The sequence below is a fragment of the Coenobita brevimanus genome, chromosome 77, assembly GCF_032717465.1.
Source record: "Coenobita brevimanus isolate Jiangsu-jjx chromosome 77, ASM3271746v2, whole genome shotgun sequence".
Classification (NCBI taxonomy): domain Eukaryota; kingdom Metazoa; phylum Arthropoda; class Malacostraca; order Decapoda; family Coenobitidae; genus Coenobita; species Coenobita brevimanus.
In genome coordinates this window covers 10,601,394-10,615,036 of record NC_137030.1, presented here as the reverse complement: position 1 = coordinate 10,615,036, position 13,643 = coordinate 10,601,394, and positions in this window count along the sequence as shown.

Sequence of the window (13,643 nt, the reverse complement as noted above, 5' to 3'; positions counted from 1 at the left end):
GTCATTCACGCTGATCTGGGTGCCTGGTCATTGTCGTATCTACGGCAATGAGCAGGCTGACTTACTTGCAAAGTCGGCTGTAGAGCTCGAGGAGACTTGGGACGTTCCTCGTGATCTACGGTCAAGTCTATCTCTCGGAAAGAAATCAATAAATCTTCTGTGGCAAGGTCAGTGGACCAGACTAAATATTCCAACTTGTAAGCCGTACCTGGGCGACTGGGACACTGCCAACCGTCCCAGTCACCTAGAAGAAAAAGTGTTGGCACGGTTACGGCTTAATGCCACCATTTTAACCCACATAAAACCATATATGGAAAGACGCTTTCCACCGCACTGTGACATCTGTAATGCGGTGTTATCTATTAGTCATATCATCCTGCGCTGTCGGCGATTTATTCGTGAACGCGCTTCACTTATAAATTACTGCGGCGCAGTAGACGTCCCCTTCACCCTTTCCACCATCCTGGGTGATGGGGACATTGTTATGACTGATAAATTGATGGCTTTCTTGAGAGAGACCGGACTGATCAGAGTGATGTGACTTTTTTACTGCGTGGTTATGGTTTTTATGAAGAGTAAATATGTATATATTGTAATATTAATTAGGGTTGACAGTTGACATATTTTAAATAGTTCCTCCTCCCATCGATCTATTTCTAATATAGATGTCCCCTACATTAAGCCAAGTTCCTCGCCTGACAGTCACTAGATGATGAGTGCAAGTGTGCAATATAGGAAGGTATTGGGCACTTGCAGTCGATGGTGGTCTGCTGGGCGAGGTTCTTCATTTTTTGTACAAATTATGTAAATACATTATATTATCTTGCTTAAGTTATTCTAATTAGGGACGACAGCTGACGTATATTGAAATGTTCCTGACTCGTCTGGTTCCCTTTCATATATTGATGTCCCCTATATTAGGTTGTGCCTCGACTGACAGTCACCAGGTGATGAGTGCAGGTATGTAATGTAGAAAGGCATTACATATCTGTAGTCGATGGTGTTCTGTTAGTCGAGGTATTTTTACCATTAGTGTAGGTCTAGCTATTTGTCTCTGTAAGATTTAGTATAGGTTAGCAATTTGTCTGTTAGGTGATTAGTTTTAGGGTCTTTAGATTAGTTTTCCTTTATAATATAAGGTATAAAAAATAAAAAACCAAGAAAAAATTAAAAAAATAAAAATACAAAAAAAATAAAAATAAATAAGATTAAAATTATTATATATATATGTACGTTTGCATGAAAGTGTGTCTGTATGTATGCATGGAAGTGTGTGTGTGTGTGTGTATGTATGTATATATATATATATATATATATATATATGTTTGTATATATATGTATATATGTTTAAATGTATATACATATATATATATATACACGGCCTTAATAACCAGGGGCTTCGGCCCCAATGGTTGATAGGCCGGGAAAAAAAAAAAAAAAAAAAAATCCCGAGTTAGGACTTTTATGCATGGTCGCGGAGAGAGAGGACGTGTTTTCATCTACTCTCTCCTCTAGTTTTCAGGGCTGCCTCACCGGCATTAGCTTTTTTTTTCACCCTTCTGGTGACGTTTAGGACTAGCTAGTACTAATTTTCCTCCCTACCCTTGCTAGAGATATAGTAAGTGTCTATATCTATTTCCTAAGATTAACTTTGCTTACTCGCCCACGGAGGGTGCCCCCCACTGATCGCTCTGGGGTGTGAAGTAACACGGTCGGGCCTCCCTGGAGTGGTTTGAGAGGGCAATCTTAGCCATAGGTGTGTTGTCCTGGTTTTTTGTCCCTTGTTTGTTTTTTCTCCTTCTTCCCACTTCCCCCTTTAGGGGGAAGTGGTCACTATGGCAGACGCCACTGCTGCCTCCCCCCCCTTCAGGGGGGGAGGTAGTCCTGACCGACCCCCGACTGTCTCACGGACGGACTGCCTCCAGACTGAACGGCCCCAGACACGTACCCGCCTTGACATTAATGTACATAACGCCGAGTTTGTTTTGATTCGTGCGGTTGGTTCCACTCCCCTGTCCAGCCTCAATCCCTTCATCATCAAGAAGGTGATTGATGGGTGTGCAGGAGAGGTGGAACAAGTGAAAAAACTTGCGAGTGGAGACCTCCTCGTAAAAACCATGAATTCAGCTCAGGTCAAAGATTTGCTGAAACTGAGGAAGTTCCATTGTCACGATGTCCAGACAACGATCCCCCACTCCATGAATTCCTGCAAGGGTGTTATCACCTGCAGGGATCTTGTGCTAATGGAGGAAGAAGAAATTGTACAGGAACTTTCTCAGCAAGATGTCATAGAGGCAAGATTCATAACCCGTTACCAGGAAGGCATAAGGACGAAGACAGCCACAGTAGTTTTGACTTTTGGCAAAGTATCTCTCCCTACTAATGTGAAAGTAGGATATGAAATTATTAATGTGAGACCTTACATACCTAATCCCCTTCGTTGTGGAAAATGTCAACTCTATGGACATCACGAAAAGGCTTGTCGAGCTTCAAACGTAGTATGTGGCAAGTGCGCGACTGTAGGACATTCTGCTGACCGCTGTACATCAGAGACTGAATGTTGCTTCCACTGTAAGGATGCTCACTCCACTTCCTCTAGGGCTTGTCCCAAGTGGAAGGAGGAGAAAGAGGTCTGCACAGTGAAAGCGACTGAGGGCATATCCTTTTACGATGCTAGGAAGAAGGTGAAGGAGTTGCATGCAACTCCCAAGCCTAATGTCTCCTATGCATCGGCGGTTGTGTCCCGTCCTGTGATGTGCACCGTGGAGACACAGACTGACCTTACATTCGCTCCACATGCCACATGCCCTACCTCTAAGTCTAGACCCCCTGTACGTTCCAACTCTCTTACAGATATCCCTGTCGCCACTTCTTACTCTCAGGCTGCCGCTGCTCCTTCGCAGTCGGTGCGGCAAAAATCGAAGCCCGACAAGTCTGATAAGATTAATCTGACCACCCTCACAAAACAGTCTCGTCCTCATGTTCTTCCAGTTCCCACTCCAGCGAGGGAGAGGAAGGTTAGCTCTTCCTCAGGGGAGTCTGGGAACCTCGTAATTGACGATAATATGGAGGTTTCCATGAACAAGCACTGGGATAGGTCCCCCGGTAGTCGCTCGCCTTCTGGCGGGCGACAAAAAAAGACGAAGCACACTGGCCCCCAACGAAAATCTTAAACCGCTGCATTCACCCTATTACAGTGGAATTGTAGAGGTATTGGGAATAAGTTACAAAATATAGCAATCTTGCTTTCTATACACAGGCCAGACGTTGTTTGTTTACAGGAGACGCGCCTGGAGGATCATCCTGATCCTCCACAGTTCAAACACTACCACTCGTATAGAAGATATGAAGGTCACGGAGTTACCATTTACACACACAAATCACACCCACAAACGGAAGTGATTCTAAATTCTACTCTGGAAGCGGTCGCGTGCAGAGTAAAATTTAATAACACGTATCTGTCTATTTGCTCTCTGTACTGTCCTCCACATGGCCCCATTGATAGTGATGCTTTAAATTCACTTTTTGAACATCTCCCTGGCAATAAGTTAGTGTTGGGCGATTTTAACGCCCATCACTATCAATGGGGTAGCTTGAGGATTGATGGTCGTGGGGAGCAAGTAGCCGACCTAATACTACAGTCCAACCTCTGTCTTCTGAACGATGGTAGAGCGACTCGTGTAGATGATCGTACTGGTAACTTTTCCGCCATTGACTTATCTTTGGCCTCCCCTGGTATACATCAAGATCTCTCATGGGACCCTTACGACGACTCCTTGGGAAGTGATCATTTACCCATCTGTCTTTCTTATACACGCGACATCATTTCGGACCCTCCACCTCCAAAATTTAACTATAAGAAAGCAGATTGGGGATCCTTCTCAAGGATCGCCAATTTAGATATATCTGGGGAGACCATAGATGTTAAGGTCGAAAATATAACTACTTCCATATTACACGCAGCTGAGGCTGCTATTCCCAAGACTTCTACAGTTCATGCGAAGCATAGAGCACATTGGTGGACGCTGGATTGCCGACAAGCATTAAGAAAACGCAATAGGAGATACAGGATTTTTGATAGTCAGCCCACTGAGGAAAATTTTATTGCATACAAACAGGCACGGGCTGAGGCAAGGAGAATAATAAGAAGGGCTAAACGTGACTCCTGGCGGTCCTTTGTGTCCACGGTGACTCGTACAACACCATTACATAAAGTCTGGTCCACTATAAGATTATTAAATAATAAACGCCCATACTTCCCTGTCACAACCTTGCAGGTGAATAACACCACCTATGACGAGCCCGTGGACGTTGCAAACATCCTCGCCAGGAGTTTTTCTCATGTAAGTAGCTCAGCCAATTATGACCCGCGTTTCCAACATCATAAAAGCACGGCTGAGCTACAGATATTAGACTTTGCCACAGAAGACGTAGACTCCCCGTACAACCAAGAGTTTACTCTAGATGAACTGCTCCTTGCCCTTAAATCCTGTAAAGACACCAGCCCTGGACCAGACACCATCACGTACGGTATGATCCAGCATCTTAATCAGGACAACCTGATTAAGATGTTAGCATTGTACAATGAGATTTGGGCGTCTCGAACGTTCCCAAACTCATGGCACTTTGCGCACGTCATACCGATACCCAAAGAGGCTGGTCGTCTTATGAATCCCACTTCATTTCGTCCTATTGTGTTGACTTCTTGTCTATGTAAGGTCATGGAACGTATGGTTAACAATAGGCTTCTTTTTGTTTTAGAGTCGAAGAATTTGTTAAATGATCAACAATGTGGCTTCCGTAAATACAGAAGTTCACTAGATCATTTAATGAATTTGGAGCATTGTATTGCAGAGGCATTTGCCAATAAAGAATTCATGATAGGGGTGTTCTTGGACATCCATAAAGCCTATGACATGACATGGCGACACGGTATACTAATGAAGCTCTATGCTTATGGTTTAAGAGGAAATTTGCCTATTTTTATTTCAAATTTCTTAAGGGACAGAACTTTCTCTGTCAAATTGCCCCGTAACGTAACATCGGATATATCTATCCAGGAAAACGGGGTGCCACAGGGAAGTGTGCTTAGTCCTATTTTATTTAGTATTATGATCAATGATATTCTGTCATCAGCTCCCATCCCGAGGAATCTTAAATACTCGCTCTACGCTGACGATTGTGCAATATGGCACTCTTCCCGTAATGCACAATTTTCGGCTGGGCGGATTCAAGCAGCCCTTGACTCCGTCCACCAATGGGCCTTGCAGTGGGGATTTAAGTTTTCCGTACGTAAGTGTGCCGGTATAGTCTTCACTAATCGTAACGTACCTAATTTGTGCTTAACTCTGGATAATTAGGCGGTACCTTTTCAAAATTCTGTAAAATTTTTAGGAAAACATTTTGATCGTAGAATGAATTTTAAACTTCACGTTAATACTTTGCTTCCTCGTTGTGATAAACCATTAAATGTCCTCAAGTACCTAGCGGGTACTACCTGGGGTGCCGACAGAAAATCTTTATTAATGGTGTATAAGTCCCTTATTCGATCGAAGCTATTCTATGGTGCACAGGTGTATGGCTCGGCATCCGATGCCACTCTGAAAGGATTGGATGTGTTACAGAATAAATGTTTGCGAATGTGTCTTGGAGCCGTCCGGTGTACCCGTGTGACTCGTATGGAAGTGGAGGCGAATGTGCCTCCCCTCCGTATTCGCCGTGACCACCTGGCCTTGTCCTATGGCATAAGGACATTAAGGAAAAGTAATATCGGCAATGTGGCCTGTACCCCCCTGCGTCAATACCACCACCTTCTGCGGGGGGTGCGTCGGCCACTTGCCGCTCGCCTCCACTTACTGACTCAGGAGCTTGATGTGGACCCCAGTGACTGTGACAAGTTGGTGCTTAAAAATATAGCGCCTTGGGAGCCACCCGGCTTTACAGTCGATGTCACATGGCTCCCAGCACCAAAGGCCAAGGCGCCGGAGGCGGAGGTCCACCACTTGTTTCGTAACATCATTGTTCGTCACTTGGGGTCCCATCAATTGTACACCGACGGCTCCAAGTCCAGTGAATGTGTGGGTGCAAGTGTGTGGTCGACTAAATGTGCCCTCAGGTATCGGTTGCCGACTCATACATTTGTGTTTACTTCAGAACTTTTTGCTATTGACAAAGCCATAGACTATGCTCTCAATTCTAGGCATGATTCATTTGTCATATTTTCAGATTCAAAATCAGCCCTTCAGGCAATTGCATCTTGCACTACGGACTCTCATGAGATCCAGGGCCGCATCGTTAATAAGTTGCATTCATGCAACAAGTCATTCATGCTGATCTGGGTGCCTGGTCATTGTCGTATCTACGGCAATGAGCAGGCTGACTTACTTGCAAAGTCGGCTGTAGAGCTCGAGGAGACTTGGGACGTTCCTCGTGATCTACGGTCGAGTCTATCTCTCGGAAAGAAATCAATAAATCTTCTGTGGCAAGGTCAGTGGACCAGACTAAATATTCCAACTTGTAAGCCGTACCTGGGCGACTGGGACACTGCCAACCGTCCCAGTCGCCTAGAAGAAAAAGTGTTGGCACGGCTACGGCTTAATGCCACCATTTTAACCCACATAAAACCATATATGGAAAGACGCTTCCCACCGCACTGTGACATCTGTAATGCGGTGTTATCTATCAGTCATATCATCCTGCGCTGTCGGCGATTTATTCGTGAACGCGCTTCACTTATAAATTACTGCGGCGCACCGGACGTCCCCTTCACCCTTTCCACTATCCTGGGTGATGGGGACATTGTTATGACTGATAAATTGATGGCTTTCTTGAGAGAGACCGAACTGATCAAAGTGATGTGACTTTTTTACTGTGTGGTTATGGTCTTTATGAACAATAAATATGTATATATTGTAATATTAATTAGGGTTGACAGTTGACATATTTTAAATAGTTCCTCCTCCCACCGATCTATTTCTAATATAGATGTCCCCTACATTAAGCCAAGTTCCTCGCCTGACAGTCACCAGCTGATGAGTGCAAGTGTGCAATATAGGAAGGTATTGGGCACTTGCAGTCGATGGTAGTCTGCTGGGCGAGGTTCTTCAATTTTTGTACAAATTATGTAAATACATTATATTATCTTGCTTAAGTTTATCTAATTAGGGACGACAGCTGACGTATATGGAAATGTTCCTGACTCGTTTGGTTCCCTTTCATATATTGATGTCCCCTTTATTAGGTTGTGCCTCGACTGACAGTCATCAGGTGATGAGTGCAGGTATGTAATATAGAAAGGCATTACATATCTGCAGTCGATAGTGTTGTCTTGGTCGAAGCCTTTTGAATATTAGTGTAGGCCTAGTTATTTGTCTCTTAGGATTTAGTATAGGTTAGCGATTTGTCTGTTAGGTGGTTAGTTTTAGGGTCTTTAAATTAGGTATTTTGTTTATAAGTAATATAAGGTATAAAAAATAAAAAACCAAGATAAAAATAATAAAAATAAAACTACAAAAAAAATAATAAAATAAATAAGATTTATATATATATATATATATATATATATATATGATAGTATATATGTACGTGTGCATGAAAGTGTGTGTGTGTGTGTGTATGTATGTATATATATATATATATATATATGTTTGTATATATATGTAAATATGTGTCAATATATATACATATATATATCTGCCTTAATGACCAGAGGCTCCGGCCTCAATGGTCGATAGGCAAAAAAAGAAAAAAAAAAAAAAAAAAGTCGTTAGCGGGTGGACTTTGATGCATGGTCGTGGGGAGTTCGGACGTGTTTTTCTGGCTCTCCTCTAGCTTTCAGGGCTGCCCTACCGGCATTAGCTTTTTTTTCACCCTTCTGGTGACGTTTAGGACTAGCTAGTACTAATTTTCCTCCCTACCCTTGCTAGAGATATAGTAAGTGTCTATATCTGTTTCCTGAGATTGCCTTTGCTTACTCACCTCTGGAGTGTACCCCCCACTGATCGCTCTGGGGTGTGAGTGACACACAGGCGCGTCCTCCCGAGAGTGGTTTGAGAGGGTAATCTCAGACTAGGTGGGTCTTCCCCAGGTGCTCTGTCCCTTGTTTGTTTTTCTCTTTCTTCCCACTTCCCCCGCGAAGGGGAAGTGGTACCTATGGAGGACGCCCCTACTGCCTCCCCCCCCTTCAGGGGGGGAGGTAGTCCTGACGATAATCACCTTACCGTGACTGACCGGCCCCAGACTGACAGACGCCAGACTTGATCCCCACATAACGTTCCCCTTGACATTAATGTACATAACGCCGAGTTTGTTTTGATTCATGGTTGGTTCCACTTCCCTGTCCAGACTCAATCCCTTCATTGTCAAGAAGGTGATTGATCACTGTGCAGGAGAGGTGGAACAAGTAAAAACTTGGAAATGGAGACCTCCTGGTAAAGACATTCAATTCTGCTCAGGTTAAAGACTTGCTAAAGCTGTGTAAGTTTCACTGCCATGATATCGAGGCCAAGATCCCAACATCCATGAATTCCTGCAAGGGTGTTATCACCCCAAACGGGATTGAGGCGTCTGGCAATAGATAGATAGATAGATAGATAGTTTTATCACTTGCAGGGATCTCATGGTGATGAGTGAGGAAGAAATCATACAGGAACTTGCTCAGCAGGATGTAATTGATGCAAGATTCATCACTCGTTATCAGGAAGGCGTAAGGACGAAGACAGCCACTGTTATCCTCACTTTTGGCAAAGTTTTGCTACCTACAAATGTCAAAGTAGGATATGAAATTGTAAATGTAAGACCGTATATCCCGAATCCCCTTCGTTGTTCAAAATGTCAGCTCTGTGGACATCATGAAAAGGCTTGTCGGGCTTCCAACATCGTGTGTGGCAAGTGTGCGACTGTAGGTCACTCTGCTGACAACTGTACATCCGAGACTGAGTGCTGCTTTCACTGTAAGGATGCTCACTCCACTTCCTCGAAGGTTTGTCCCAAGTGGAAGGAAGAGAAAGAGGTCTGCACTGTGAAAGCGACTGAGGGCATTTCCTTTTACGATGCAAGGAAGAAGGTGAAGGAGTTGCATGCAACTCCCAAGCCTAATGTCTCCTATGCATCGGCGGTTGTGTCCCGTCCCGTGATGTGCACCGTTGAGACACAAACTGACCTTACATTCGCTCCTCTTGCCCCACGTCCTACCTCTCAGTCTAAGCCTATTGTACGTTCCAACTCTCTTACGGATATCCCTGTTGCTACATCATACTCTCAGGCTGCCGCTGCTCCTTCGCAGTCAGTGCGGCCAAAACAGAAGCCTGACAAGTCTGACAAAATTAATTTGACCCCCCTCACTAAGCAGTCACGTCCTCATGTCCTTCCCGCTCCTGGTCCAACGAGGGAGAGAAAGAATAGCTCTTCCTCGGTGGAGTCTGGGAGCCTTATCATTGACGACAATATGGAAGTCTCCATGAACAAGAACCGGGAAAGGTCCCCCGGTAGCCACTCGCCTGGACGCGGGGGGCATAAAAAAACTAAGCATACTGGCCACCCTCGTAAATCTTAAACCGCCGCATTCACTCTATTACAGTGGAATTGTAGAGGTGTCGGGAATTAGTTACACAATATAGCAATCTTGCTTTCTATAAACAGGCCAGACGTTGTTTGTTTACAGGAGACGCGCCTGGAGGATCATCCTGATCCTCCACAGTTCAAACACTATCACTCGTATAGAAGATATGAAGGTCACGGAGTTGCCATATACACACACAAATCACACCCACAAACGGAAGTGATTCTAAATTCTACTCTGGAAGCGGTCGCGTGCAGAGTAAAATTTAATAACACGTATCTGTCTATTTGCTCTCTGTACTGTCCTCCACATGGCCCCATTGATAGTGATGCTTTAAATTCACTTTTTGAACATCTCCCTGGCAATAAGTTAGTGTTGGGCGATTTTAACGCCCATCACTATCAATGGGGTAGCTTGAGGATTGATGGTCGTGGGGAGCAAGTAGCCGACCTAATACTACAGTCCAACCTCTGTCTTCTGAACGATGGTAGAGCGACTCGTGTAGATGATCGTACTGGTAACTTTTCGGCCATTGACTTATCTTTGGCCTGCCATGGTATACATCAAGATCTCTCATGGGACCCTTACGACGACTCCTTGGGAAGTGATCATTTACCCATCTGTCTTTCTTATACACGCGACATCATTTCGGACCCTCCACCTCCAAAATTTAACTATAAGAAAGCAGATTGGGGATCCTTCTCAAGGATCGCCAATTTAGATATATCTGGGGAGACCATAGATGTTAAGGTCGAAAATATAACTACTTCCATATTACACGCAGCTGAGGCTGCTATTCCCAAGACTTCTACAGTTCATGCGAAGCATAGAGCACATTGGTGGACGCCGGATTGCCGACAAGCATTAAGAAAACGCAATAGGAGATACAGGATTTTTGATAGTCAGCCCACTGAGGAAAATTTTATTGCATACAAACAGGCACGGGCTGAGGCAAGGAGAATAATAAGAAGGGCTAAACGTGACTCCTGGCGGTCCTTTGTGTCCACGGTGACTCGTACAACACCATTACATAAAGTCTGGTCCACCATAAGAATATTAAATAATAAAGGCCCATATTTCCCAATCACCACCTTGCAAGTCAATAATAACATCTATGACGAGCCCGTGGACGTTGCTAACATCCTCGCCAGGAGTTTTTCTCACGTAAGTAGCTCAGCCATTTATGACCCGCGTTTCCAACATCATAAACGCTCGGCTGAACTACATATATTAGACTTTGCCACAGAAGACGTAAACTCCCCGTACAACCAAGAGTTTACGCTAGATGAACTGCTCCTTGCCCTTAAATCCTGTAAAGACACCAGCCCTGGACCAGACACCACCACGTACGGTATGTTCCAGCATCTTAATCAGGACAACCTGATTAAGATGTTAGCATTGTACAATGAGATTTGGGCGTCTCGAACGTTCCCAAACTCATGGCACTTTGCGCACGTCATACCGATACCCAAAGAGGCTGGTCGTCTTATGAATCCCACTTCATTTCGTCCTATTGTGTTGACTTCTTGTCTATGTAAGGTCATGGAACGTATGGTTAACAATAGGCTTCTTTTTGTTTTAGAGTCGAAGAATTTGTTAAATGATCAACAATGTGGCTTCCGTAAATACAGAAGTTCACTAGATCATTTAATGAATTTGGAGCATTGTATTGCAGAGGCATTTGCCAATAAAGAATTCATGATAGGGGTGTTCTTGGACATCCATAAAGCCTATGACATGACCTGGCGACACTGTATACTAATGAAGCTCTATGCTTATGGTTTAAGAGGAAATTTGCCTGTTTTTATTTCAAATTTCTTAAGGGTCAGAACTTTCTCAGTCAAATTGCCCCGTAACGTAACATCGGCTATATTTATCCAGGAAAACGGGGTGCCACAGGGAAGTGTGCTTAGTCCTACCTTATTTAGTATTATGATCAATGATATTCTGTCATCAGATCCCATCCCGAGGAATCTTAAATACTGACTCTACGCTGACGATTGTGCAATATGGCACTCTTCCCGTAATGCACAATTTTCGGCTGGGCGGATTCAAGCAGCCCTTGACTCCGTCCACCAATGGGCCTTGCAGTGGGGATATAAGTTTTCCATACGTAAGTGTGCCGCTATAGTTTTCACTAATCGTCACGTACCTAATTTGTGCTTAACTTTAGATAATCAGGCGGTACCTTTTCAAAATTCTGTTAAATTTTTAGGAATACATTTTGATCGTAGAATGAATTTTAAACTTCACGTTAATACTTTGCTTGCTCGTTGTGATAAACCGTTAAATGTCCTCAAGTACCTAACGGGTACTACCTGGGGTGCCGACAGAAAATTTTTATTAATGGTGTATAAGTCAATTATTCGATCGAAGCTAGACTATGGCGCACAGGTGTATGGCTCGGCATCCGATGCCACGCTGAAAGGATTGGATGTGTTACAGAATAAATGCTTGCGAATGTGTCTTGGAGCCGTCCGGTGTACCCGTGTGGCTCGTATGGAAGTGGAGGCGAATGTGCCTCCCCTCCGTATTCGCCGTGACCACCTGGCATTTTCGTATGGACTACGAACATTAGGGAAAAGTAATATCGGCAATGAGGCCTGTACCCCCCTGCGTCAATACCACCACCTACTGCGGGGGGTGCGTCGGCCACTTGCCGCTCGCCTCCACTTACTGACTCAGGAGCTTGGTGTGGACCCCAGTGACTGACAAGTTGGTGCTAAAAAATACAGCGCCTTGGGGGCCAACCAGCTTTACAGTGGATGTATCATGGCTCCCAGCACCAAAGGCCAAGGCGCCGGAGGCGGAGGTCCACCACTTGTTTCGTAACATCATTGTTCGTCACATGGGGTCCCATCAATTGTACACCGACGGCTCCAAGTCGAGTGAATGTGTGCGTGCAAGTGTGTGGTCGACTGAATGTGCCCTCAGGTATCGGTTGCCGACTCATACATCTGTGTTTACTTCAGAACTCTTTGCTATTGACAAAGCCATAGACTATGCTCTCAATTCTAGGCATGATTCATTTGTCATATTTTCAGATTCAAAATCAGCCCTTCAGGCAATTGCATGTTGTACTACGGACTCTCACGAGATCCAGGGCCGCATCGTTAATAAGTTGCATTCATGCAACAAGTCATTCACGCTGATCTGGGTGCCTGGTCATTGTCGTATCTACGGCAAGGAGCAGGCTGACTTACTTGCAAAGTCGGCTGTAGAACTCGAGGAGACTTGGGACGTTCCTCGTGATCTACGGTCGAGTCTCTCTCTCGGAAAGAAATCAATAAATCTTCTGTGGCAAGGTCAGTGGACCAGACTAAATATTCCAACTTGTAAGCCGTACCTGGGCGACTGGGACACTGCCAACCGACACAGTCGCCTAGAAGAAAAAGTGTTGGCACGGTTACGGCTTAATGCCACCATTTTAACCCACATAAAACCATACATGGAAAGACGCTTCCCACCGCACTGTGACATCTGTAACGCGGTGTTATCTATCAGTCATATTATCCTGCGCTGTCGGCGATTTATTCGTGAACGTGCTTCACTTATAAATTACTGCGGCGCAGTAGACGTCCCCTTCACCCTTTCCACCATCCTGGGTGATGGGGACATTGTTATGACTGATAAATTGATGGCTTTCTTGAGAGAGACTTGACTGATCAAAGTGATGTGACTTTTTTACTGTGTGGTTATGGTTTTTATGAAGAGTAAATATGTATATATTGTAATATTAATTAGGGTTGACAGTTGACATATTTTAAATAGTTCCTCCTCCCACCGATCTATTTCTAATATTGATGTCCCCTACATTAAGCCAAGTTCCTCGCCTGACAGTCACCAGCTGATGAGTGCAAGTGTGCAATATAGGAAGGTATTGGGCACTTCCAGTCGATGGTGGTCTGCTGGGCGAGGTTCTTCACTTTCTGTACAAATTATGTAAATACATTATATTATCTTGCTTAAGTTATTCTATTTAGGGACGACAGCTGACGTATATGGAAATGTTCCTGACTCGTTTGGTTCCCTTTCATATACTGATGTCCCCAATATTAGGTTGTGCCTCGACTGACAGTTACCA